Consider the following 11,693-nt stretch of genomic DNA (forward strand, 5'->3'; position numbering starts at 1 on the left):
GAGGTATAATTATAAAAGCGGTACTTATTAGGTTGGCCTACATGACCAGAAACTGGATAGTCCACAATGGCCGTCCACAGGCTGGAGAGCTGGAAGAACCAGTGGTTACACAGCCAAAGAGGCTAAAGCCCAGAACAAGAGGTATCAATGGTGCTACCCTAATCCAAGACCAAAGGCTTCTGGAGAATTCTCTTTGGAAGAATAAAAAAGTGAGAGTCTGATATCCTCAGAGGATAGAAACACCACTCAAGAAGAATCATTCAGGAGGAATTGACCTTGCATCTGCTGCTGCTTCCTGTTCTTCCAACTTTTATTCCATCCAAGCCATCATCCTATTTTTTGGTGCTGCCCACACTTAGGGAGGATCTCCATTTCAGTTGGCTATCCCACATGCCAATCATTCCTAGACACACCTTCATTGATACACCCCAAATCATCTTAATCATTGACATCGCATAATCCAAACAAGTTGATAATTCAAATTAACCATTACACATAGTCTTCCATCTGTATATGTCTGTGTCCTAATCCCCTCTTCTTATAATAACAGTCAAATTGGCTTAGGGCCTACCCTAGAAATTCAACATGAATTTTAGGTGGCACAACTTAGCCCATAAGATCATGGGACCTCAGAGTCTTCCACTGAGCCTCCTATCTCAGGCCGAAGTGAGAAGTACCTCACATCACTTCTTCTCACATGCCATTGACTAGGACTTAGTTCCATAATGTTCCACCTAACTTCAGGAAACATTGACCCCTTATAGGAATAGAGCAGTCTTTCTGATTACTGCCTCTGCCACACAAAGACATTAAGGCATGCCCCCATAATAACAATGGTAATATTAGTAATAATCTCTCTCTTTAGGGAGATTCTAGTTGCCTACTTTTCTTTTTCCAAAATGGCAAGTTTTTCAGGGTTTTCAAAATATTCTTTCAAAGACTCTGAATGAAGAATTTTCCAGATGCTACATAATTGTTTTGTAGGAACCATAAAGGAATACAGATGACACTAAGAACTCCAAAGTCTGAACAGTGTCACCAACAACTAGGGCCAAATGTCAGAGGATAGGGTAGAATGATCAAGCTAATGCACAGACTCCCTGCTATGGGCTCACCAGGGCCTGCATATTCATATGCTGAAGTCCAAATCCTCAGTTTCTCAGAATGTTACTCTATTCAATGAGGTGATTAAGTTAAAGTAAGGTGAATAAGTTGAGCTCCCATCTGACTGGCATTCTTGTAAGAATTTTGGACATGCAAGGGATATCAGGATGCATGCACCTACAAAAAGCCAATGTGAAGACACAGTGAGAAGGCAGTCCTCTACAAGCTCAGCACAGAGGTCTCAAAAGAAACAAAACCTGTAATTGATTGATTTTGAGCTTCAAGTCCCCAAAAATGTGAAGGGGAGAAATATATCTATTGATTCAGACAATCTGTCTGAGGTATTTTGTTATTGTAGTCTTAGAAAATTAATGCACCCTCTGTTTTAGCCTATTTTGCACTGATACGACAAAAATCCCTAAAGCTGAACACTTGATAAAAAATAAATAAATTTATTTATCTCACAGTTCTGGAGGCTCAAGAGCATGGTGCAGGCATCTGCTTGGCTCTGGTGGTAACCTCAAAGCAGGTGGCATCATAATTGAAGAAGATTATGTAGAAACAAGATTGAGAAGAGATCTCAGGCTGCCTATAATCCATTCTCATAAAAAGTAATACAGACCCACAAGACCTGATCAACTCCAGCAAGACAGCATTGACACATTCATGAGGTAGAACCCCATGACCTAACCACCTTCCCCTGGGAATCTGAAGGGTCTGAGGTCAGAACCTGGTACAAGTCTCTCCCTATGGCTTCAGAAATCCTTCTTCCTCCCACATCTCTTCATCTTCCCTACATGCATGTTGCTGTGTTCAAACTCTCTTTTATATAAGGACACTATTCATTTTGGAGTGCAGCCCACACTTATGACCTCAGTTGAACTTAAGGTACAGACCAAATACCCAAAGAAGGTGAAAGAAGGTCACATTCTGAGTTACTGAGGGTTAGAACTTCAGCATGTGAATTTATAAGAGGGGACACAGTTGAACCCATTATACCATATTTTGATTTTGTTCTTTTTGGTTCTATGAATTGAGCCCCAGGATGCTTTTCCACTGAAATATATCCAGTCTATTTTTTTTATTATTTTGAGACAGGGTCTTGATAAGTGGCCCAGGCTGGCCTTAAACTTATGACTCTCAGCTTCCCAAGTCACTGGGATTACAGGAAGGTGCCACTGCACTGAGTTTATTTTTTTCCTTTTTTTCTGATGATTCCCATGAATAATTTTCTTCATTTTTTCATGATTTTTTAAATCATATCAGTTTTATACAATTTTCTTAATAAAAGCTTTAAAAATGTTAGCATCCTGTACCTCCAATTAAATATACTCTCATACTTTAAATCTCCATTATATTTATATATTTTTTTCCTGGCACTTGTCTCCTGGCTCATGCTATAAGCTGTGTACAGTTTTCTTCTTCTACTTATAGACAGTGGATGACTTCTGAATAATCTAACTCTGACCCCATCCACTGCTTGATGCTGGTCTTTAGACTTGAATAGGAAAATGTTTGTGCACCTGACTCTTCGTTTGGCCAACAATTGAAGCAGCAGTCTAAAGAGCAATAGTTATAATTATTTTGTATTTTTGTCTTTAATTGTGGACAAAGGTACATGATACTGAGTGAATGATTTTTCTAAAATGGATGAGTGGGGGGCGGGGGAATAGCTGATAGAGGAGGTTGACTGAGCTGTGTGCTGGCCCATGAATCCTGCAGACCTCACAGCCATGTCCCTCTGACCTATAGAGTAGAACTAAGTCTGATTTCATCTGCTTTTTCATTGCTGTGACTAAAAGACCTGATCAAAAAAATATTAGAGGAAGAAAATTTATTTGGGGGCTCAGTTTCAGAGTTTTCACAGTTTCTGTAAACAGCAGATTCCATTCCTTGTGGCTCAAGGTGAGACTGAACATCATGGCAGAAGTGTATGGCAGAGGAAAGTGGCTCAGATGACAGTCAGGAAGCAGAGAGAGAGACTCTATTCACCAGATACAGATATATACCCCAAACACACATCCAAAGACCACCTCCTCCAGCCACACCCTATCACTTTAGTTACCACTCAGTCAATCCCTATCAGGGAATTAATTCACTATTGGGTTAAGGCTATCACAATCCCATCATTTCTCCTCAGAGCCTCTTGCATTGCTGCACATGTGAACTTTTGGGGGACACCTCACATCAAAACCATAACAAAGTCCTAGACTAGACTGAGCAAGCTATTGTGAGAAGAGCATCCGTAGGGGTGACTCCAGCATGGAAGTGACTTTGGCGTGTTTGAGGTTCACATTGCCATGTGCAGAATGGCAGAATAAAATGACCAGGGCTATCTTGGTATGAGGATAAGAAGCCAACTGGGAATAACAGCATGAAAGAAGAGAAAGGTAGGAAGAAATAGCATTCCATTAACACAGTGGTTCTCCCAAATCAGGAGAGACAATTCAAAGGAGGGCAAAAACTCCATGTGCTGGGCCTCATGGGGGTGTGGGCCTCATGGGGGTGCTGGCCCCTGCTTCACACTTCACACTCTCCTCGTGGTTCTGTGATGGTCAGAAAAGATGCAGAGGCTCCAAGCAGTATTTTTATATAAATTTTCTTACTTAGATGCATTAAGGCACAGGAATCAGGAGATGACTGCTCTTGAAGAGACAGTTGGCTGTGCTCACAGGTCCCGTGAGGAGGGGGCACACCACACTTTGTGTGGGGAGGACACATGGAAGGCACCAGGGTCAGCAAGAAGGCAGAGGGAAGGGAGAGCTTGTGGGAAACAGCCTTTGGGTGGTTTCTACAGAAAGCACCAGGTCAGGTAGAAAGTAGGACTGGCTGGTCAGGATGATTTCAGTGAGCGCTGGGACATATACTGTCCAGCCCCATTAGAGGAGGGATTGAAGGTGTGGACTGTAAGTTGGTTTGTTTGAAAGGTGAGTTTTACTACTTCTGGGAACTAACAGATTCTAAGAAGGACTGTTTTTTAGAGTCCCCAAGGTCCAGATGTGAAAGCATAAAAATACAGGAAATCAAAGACTTGGTTAACACGAGGAGTCAGGTTCTGCAACACTCTCTATGTTCCCATTACGACCACTGAAATATGAATGCCATTAAGCTGCCCTGTTTCCTCTCACACTCATAATGGGCACTCAAGGCAGGTATCTCCAGCCCCATTTTATACTGGAGAAACACAGGCCTTGCCCTGGTCAGACATTTCCCCAAGTTCATGCAGCAAAGTGGAAAGCAGCTTAACTCACCTCTTCGAGTCGATGGATCATTTGTTTTTCAACTACGATTTTATGCCCAGGCTGTTTGCTTACAGTTTCCAGGGACTTTTAATATCAAACCTGTGTGAAAATATCTGAGAATCACAGCTTGTGTGACAGCAGAGACAGAAGCAACACCTGTATGGCTACCTGGACCTTCCTGTGCTCTTCTAACAGAGCCAACAGGAATCAGGCTCCAGAGCTCGGATCCCAGGTTCTTCATTTGGGTTTGTTTTATTTTATTATGTTTTATAAATTGTTGGCTCAAAGATTCTAGAAGTTCAAGTCCAAGATTACACCGCCTACTTAGACCTCTGGTAAGCATAGTATATGATGGTGTGAGCACGTGTGGTAAGTACTCAGGTTTCCAGCCAGGAATCAGAGAGAGGAAAGGCTGACTCTCACAATAATGTGTGTGTGTGTGTGTGTGTGTGTGTTTGATCCTAGGGATTGAACCCAGAAGTAGTCTTTTTAAATTTCTTTTTAATTTTGAGAAATCATCTTGCTAAGTTGTCAAGGTTGACCTTGAAGTTGTGATCCTCCTTCCTCAGTCTCCTGGTTGCTGGAATTACATGCATGGTCTACAATGACTTTTGAAGGCACATCCCGACCTAAGGATCTCCTTAAGTTCTACCTGGTAATGGTGCAGAGCACCTGCAATACTGGGACCCAGTCTTCACAATGGACCTTTGAGGAAGATATGCAAACCATCCCACTATTTGATTTCAGGAGTGTGGCCTTTATTTGAAACAACTATCAAACTGAAATCATGTTTTTCAAAACTGATTTGAGAATTAAATGAATGTGTAGATGTCAGGAGCTTATTTCAGTGCCTGTGACAGGTCAAGAATTCAAAACTTTAGCTGCTGATAATAATGTATATTGGGGGGCAGCATCTACTGAGAGTCAATAATAATATTTTTCACTTATTTATGTTTTTATATTTAATTTTGATTTTAAAGAGAGAAAATTTAATTGTTGTCTTCCTAGATAAAGCAATTCCAGTTTTGTTCAGGATTTTCCTGAATTTTAGAGCCACCCTTTGGTTCGACCTTTTCATATGTTACAAATAGAAAGTAGAAAGCAGGGTTCACAGATCATTTAGTTACTACTGAGAACAAGGAGATAAAACAAAGATATACATATTGGTTCTGTGGTGACCAGCAAGCCTTTGACAGAGCATGAAGTCTGAAAGCTGATGAGTCTCAGAGCTACTTCCTTACGGCACAAAACGCCAGGGACTTAAAAGGAACAAAATTGAGCCTGCGTCTTAGCCACTTGCCTCAGACTTGCTTGGAGAAACGCTCTTCCGCTAAGCACAATGACTTCATCTGAGCCTGCCTCTGCAGTGTGTCTGATTCCTTCATGTTCTGACTTTGCTAGCCTACAGGGTTGTGGCTAAAACAATCTTCTGTAATGTTTGAAGGGAGAATAATTCCTCTCTTGTTAGCCAGAAACTGGGGAGAAGCAGCTTCAACTTTGCTCAAGCAAACTCTTCCTTAGGGAATCTTGAATGTTGAAAAGTACTCTATCGAAACTCTTGTTTCTTAGGACCCAAGTCCACGCTGGTCTGTCCCATCTTCTGTTGCCAAACTGTATTATGTAGGTATAAGAAACAAAACTCCGGCTTTTCTATAGCTTAGAGAGTATTGAATGGCACTATATAGGATGAGCAATGAAATCCAGTATTTCAACATGGACTCCAATCAAGATATGATTATTTCCAAAAAGGAACTTAAAAATTTCTCTTTTCTTCCCTCAAAGTAACAAGGAACCAAAAGGAACTCATAGTGTAATGGGAAAGATGGGTAAAGACATGAGAGATTACGATGATGAGCCTGTGTCTGGAAGGCACATTGGTTTGTCCTGGGTGAAAAACTCACGGACTCAGGGCCTCTCGCACTGACTCTCTGAAGTAGCTGTTGTGTAATTGCTGTAACTATTTTCTGTCTTTCTTAATTCCTTGTATAGCCTCAAAACAAACAAATAAAACACCATAATTATTCACTAGGTCCATGTGGATTCCTGTGGTTTAGGTACTGCCCAACCTCACCTCCTCCCATCCCTCCTCCATCCACACCTACCCTGGCCACAGCCTTCACATCATGTCACCCTCCAGCTCATTCCTGTTGCTATTCATCCTCCATATTTCACTTCCTCCAGGAGCCCTTCTCTGAACCACTGAACTGTGTCACATGTTCACATGTATTATATGGGCTCCAACCAGGGACACTGAATCAGATATATGTGGTATACACACACACAGTATGAATGCATGTGCAGATACACATTCATATACATGCATGTGTATGTGTATATGCTCTTCCTTTCATTCCCTTTTATCTACTCCAATAAACTTCTATTCTTCCACTCCCTACCTTTCTTTGTTATGTGTTAGCATCCACATATCAGAGAGAGCATTTGGACTTTGGTTTATTTGGATTGGCTTATTTCATTTAGCATAATAGTCGCCAGTTCCACCCATTTCCCAGCAAATGCCATAATTTCATTCATCTTTATGGCTAAGTAGTATTACATTATGTATATATAACATGTTTTTTTTTAATCCATGCATCTGTTGAAGGGCACCTAGGTTATTTCCATAACTTGGCTATTGTGAACTAAGCTGCTAAACATTGATTTGGCTGTGACACTGCAGTATACTGATTTTAAATTCTTTGGGTCTATACCCAGAGAGGGATTGCTGGGTCAAATGGTGGTTCCATTCCAAGTTTTCTAAGGAATCTCCATACTGCTTTCCAAAGTGGTTGCACCAATTTTCAGTCCTACCAGCCCAAATCCTCACCAATATTGATTGTTTCTTGTATTATCCATAATTGCCATTCTGACTAGAGTGAGATGAAATCTAACTGCTAGAGATATTGAACAGTTTTTATATATATTTTTGACAATTTGTATTTCTTCTTCTATGAATATCTCTTGAGAGAATAGCCCTGTAGCATGACCTCATTGGAGGCCATATATTGGAAGTGGAATTCTGGGAAATGTAGTACAGACAGGTCATGCTGATCCATCACAAAATCATTATTCTCAGTCCTTTGATTTCATTGCTCCTGTTACAAAATCAAATCAATGTGCACTTCTGCCAGCCTTCCCCAGGAATCTGTATGCTCTTTGAGGGAGAGTTCCACAGCTCTCTCATGTAACATAAGTTTCCCCATCACCAGCATAGTGCCTGCACAGAACAGGAGTTACAAATATCTGATGGATGAGAGAGTAAATACGTGATTATGTGAGTGTAGCTTGCAACTCTTTCTTCAAATCTGAGATCCCTGACACAGGAACCTTGGAGATATTCCATGTGATGAGGTAAATAATCTCCAATTGATAAGTGGACACATAAAAATAAAACCCACATTCATTTTAGCTAATTCCTTTTCCATCTGTTCTTCCAGATAAGCACAATTCTTTTAAGCTAGCACAAGTAAAGATTTCTGAAGGAGAAATGGATCCAATAACTAATTCATGTGACCAATATTGATGGAGCACTCAGTCCATGCCAGCAGCTATGCTAGAGCCCTAAGAAACAAAGGTGATGTGGAACAAAGGCCCTGCTCTTAACTGGCTCCCAACTTGGAGAGAACAGACAGGCAGGTTGGATCACTCACTAAAAGCTCCAGATTCACAGGATGTCCCTTCAGTGTATGATGAAGGAATGATAAAATCATGCATTGTCTTTGCCAATGAATTAGAGAAAAAATGGTACAAAATTACATCTTAAAAATGCTTTACTCGGGGCTGGGATTGTGGCTCAGCAGTAGAGTGCTCGCCTAGCATGTGCAAGGCTCTGGTTTCGATCCTCAGCACCACATAAAAATTTAAAAAAAAAAATTAAAGATATTGCGTCCAACTATAACTAAAAAGTAAATACTTTTTAAAAAATGCTTCACTCTAGCCAAACACGTTGGCACATGCTTGTAATCACAGTGGCTCAGGAGGCTGAGGCAGGAGGTTCTCTAGTTCAAAATCAGCCTTAGCAACTTAGACAGGCCTTGTCTCAAAATAAATAAATTAATAAATAAAAGGATTGGGGATGTGGTTCATGGTTAAGCACCCCTGGGTTCAATTCCTGATACCAAGAAAAAAATTTATTCTAATTTGGTGCACATGGGACAGAAGATGTTGACAGTAGATCAAGTAGCTTAAGCAAAGCCACAGAGCATTTGGAAAGTTGGGGAAGAAATATTTCATTAAAGGTTTATTAGTAAGGACTATGTTAAGGAAGGCTATATGTAGGGTCCATAGGAGGAACTGAGATGGTTGGGAAAGCCAGCATCTACTAAAAGCTTTCCCCCATTCTTTCTTGGATACTCTTGGATTCTTAACTAGGTCCATATGATTTTCATTGCATAATTTCGGGATGTCACGTTCCTTCTACTGCCTACTCTCTGTGCCCAAAGGAGTTACTCTCTCTCACATGCTACAGGATCTGTTTCCTGCATGCCTGGGATCAGGTCGGGAAGATGTGCTCATTTTTTTTAAAGAAATGAATTTAAAAAGTTCTAGTTTAATGAATAAATATTTACCAACTATGTTTTGAGGCAATCAACGTAAGTCTAATTACTGAAATGTCTCCTGTCATCCTAATCAGAAGCCTTTAGTTAATCCAGAGCTTCTCATCCTCTCTTTATTGATGCCACGGGTTCTATGCTTATTGGTCATGGTGGCTTTGCTGTGCATCATAGGATGCTCATCAGCACTCAGTGCTTCTACTCTCTACATCACTAGCACCCTCCTCCCCAAATCTTGGAAACCAGAACTGTCTCCTGATTGTGTCTCCTGTGGAGCAGATCACAGATAGTTAAAAACCATTAAGTATTTTAATATTTTTGTCATATATAAAAATGACCTTTTCTTAAAAATAAGTTTATATAAGGAGTTTCTGATACTTTTCCTCAGGCATAGTTGATATTAATTAAGGGTTGCTTGCAAGACACCCTGTAAAGAAGTTGCTGCTATTAATATCATTTTTAAGATATGAAATCATGGTCACAGTGTTTAAACATTTTTTCCAAAGGGATAGAACAAATGAGGAGTGAAGTGAGAATGTAAATTCAAATTACATAACTTCAAAATCTCTTAGCCATTCAGATTCACGGTTATATAAGCAAGACTCAGAAGAGAATTGTAGGGATGCCAGGAAACCTCTTAAAATCCAGCCCACCTCATTCATGGGAGGAGGGAATAGAATCCTCAAGGTGTTCAATAAGTTGCCTATTTGAATATGGAGTATTGAGAAAATGGGAGGAGAGATTGCATTTGCAGAAATGTCTTTGACGGACATCCCATCAGGAGGGGTTGGGCTCATCCCTTCTGGAGGACTCTGCACTCCCGCTTTACAGCACCATCCTGGCCACCGACATGTTAGAGCATCCTCAGCAAAGACATATGTTCACTCCTCTTTTTGCAAATAACAGAGAGCTTTTCACCCATATATTAGAAACTCAATCAAAGCTGATTGAATGAATGAACAAATAAATCCCAGATTGATAGAAAGCTCTAACCACGCAGGGTGGGAGTGACAAGCAGCTGCTGGAAGCCCAAGTAAAAATGAAAATGTGTCAAGTTAACCACTTATATCAAGTGTTTTCTATTATCTAGACAGGAAGCCACTGGGAGCATAATACATGGATTTAAAGCAGCAAATAAAGTAAGAAAAAATTCACCCCAAATCAATAAAAATGGTCCATCCTCCCTCTTTTCAATCTCATAATTCAGGCTCTGGCTGATCCAAACCACCCAACTCAATTTCACTGCCATTTAAGACTATTACCTGCCCTTTTAAATATTCAGGGCACTGCCCCTCCGGAAAGGGCATAAGCACTTTAGCACCACAAATTGATCTGCCAGCACCTCTGGATGTGTTAAAAGAGATTACAAAGCACTGCTCCTGCTTTTTGACAAGTTTCCCAGACTTGGAGCTTGGCCGCTGGAGGCAATCGGGCAGCCTTCTCTGTTCCTGCCACTCACAACCCTGGACTTGGAGAACTGCTTCTTTATTCCTGGGATGAATTGCTGACTTGGAAAATTTCCTGAAACATGCTTCTTCTCTCAATTTTCATTTTTGTCTTAGACAATGATCTTCAGAATCCTCTTTTGCCCAAGCCACTGGAGCCCAAAGTTATGCCCAGTCTTGATGAGTAGAAGGAGGGGATATGACCTGCCCAAGATCCCAGAGGGAGGTAGCTGCAGACTGAGGTTGGCTCAGGAAATGTTTATGGACAGAATGAGTGGGATGAACCCATGGATCAGATCTTCCATTAACCATAAAGAGAGGCTCATTAGAGACACTGAGGAAGGAAGCTGTAGCCAAGTTCAGAAATACTTGTAGATACTCAGGGTAACTTGAATTATTCATTCATTCACCTTTAATTTACTTTTAATTCAAAGTGGTTGAAATCATTCATTCATTTATTCCTTTATTCTTCCATGCATCCACAAAATATCATTGTGTGCCTGCTATGCCTGAATAATATGCAAGTATCTAGAGATAAATGATGAGTTAAGTAGACACAGAGAAAACGTTCTGCAGGAAATAGAGACTGTATGACATATAATACAATACAATAGAATAAAATAGCATGTAAATATATTATTATGTAGTGTTTCATATATACTTGTTGTATATCATATCATATGAAACCCACTATGTCTATTGTGCTGCTATAAAAACATACAATATACGAAGTGGCTTAAACAACAGGAGTTTTTTTGCACAGTTATGGAGGCTGAGAGTTTAAGGTGAGGGTACTCACATGGTTAGGTTCAGGTAAGAACTTCTGTTATCAAATGACTGCCTTCTTTCTGTGTCTTGCATAACAGAGGAGGCGGGAGGTGAGCACACACAAGTTCTTTGGTGTCTCTTCTTATAAGGAAACCAGTCATCTTCTAAACTTAATTCCCTCTCAAAGGCTCCACTTCAGAATACCAAAACCCTGAGTAACACATAAATTTAGGAGGCATAAAATTCAGCCATAGCGCATATAATTTGGACATATACTATGACATGGAATAGCATAGAAAATGGAGAATAAAGATGGAAAAGATCCTTGCAGGAAGCAACCTTTAAGCCAAATGTGTTCTCCAGTTCAATGGACAAATAGAAAGCCAGAAATTGGAGAATCGTGCAAACAGTTGCTGAATAAATGTAAGACTAGATAGTGAAGCAAACAGGAATGAGCAAGTCCAGCCACTGAGCTCATATAGACTACAGCATCAGGCAGAACTCAGGCATTTGCCATACATGACCACAGACAAATCATTCAAATTCTGAGTATCCATCTCCATAACTACAAAATGGAAAGAATA

This window comes from Marmota monax, unplaced genomic scaffold, assembly GCF_021218885.2.
Source record: "Marmota monax isolate L192 unplaced genomic scaffold, Marmota_monax_Labrador192_F-V1.1 WCK01_AAM20220418_F8-fsc00009, whole genome shotgun sequence".
Classification (NCBI taxonomy): Eukaryota; Metazoa; Chordata; class Mammalia; order Rodentia; family Sciuridae; genus Marmota; species Marmota monax.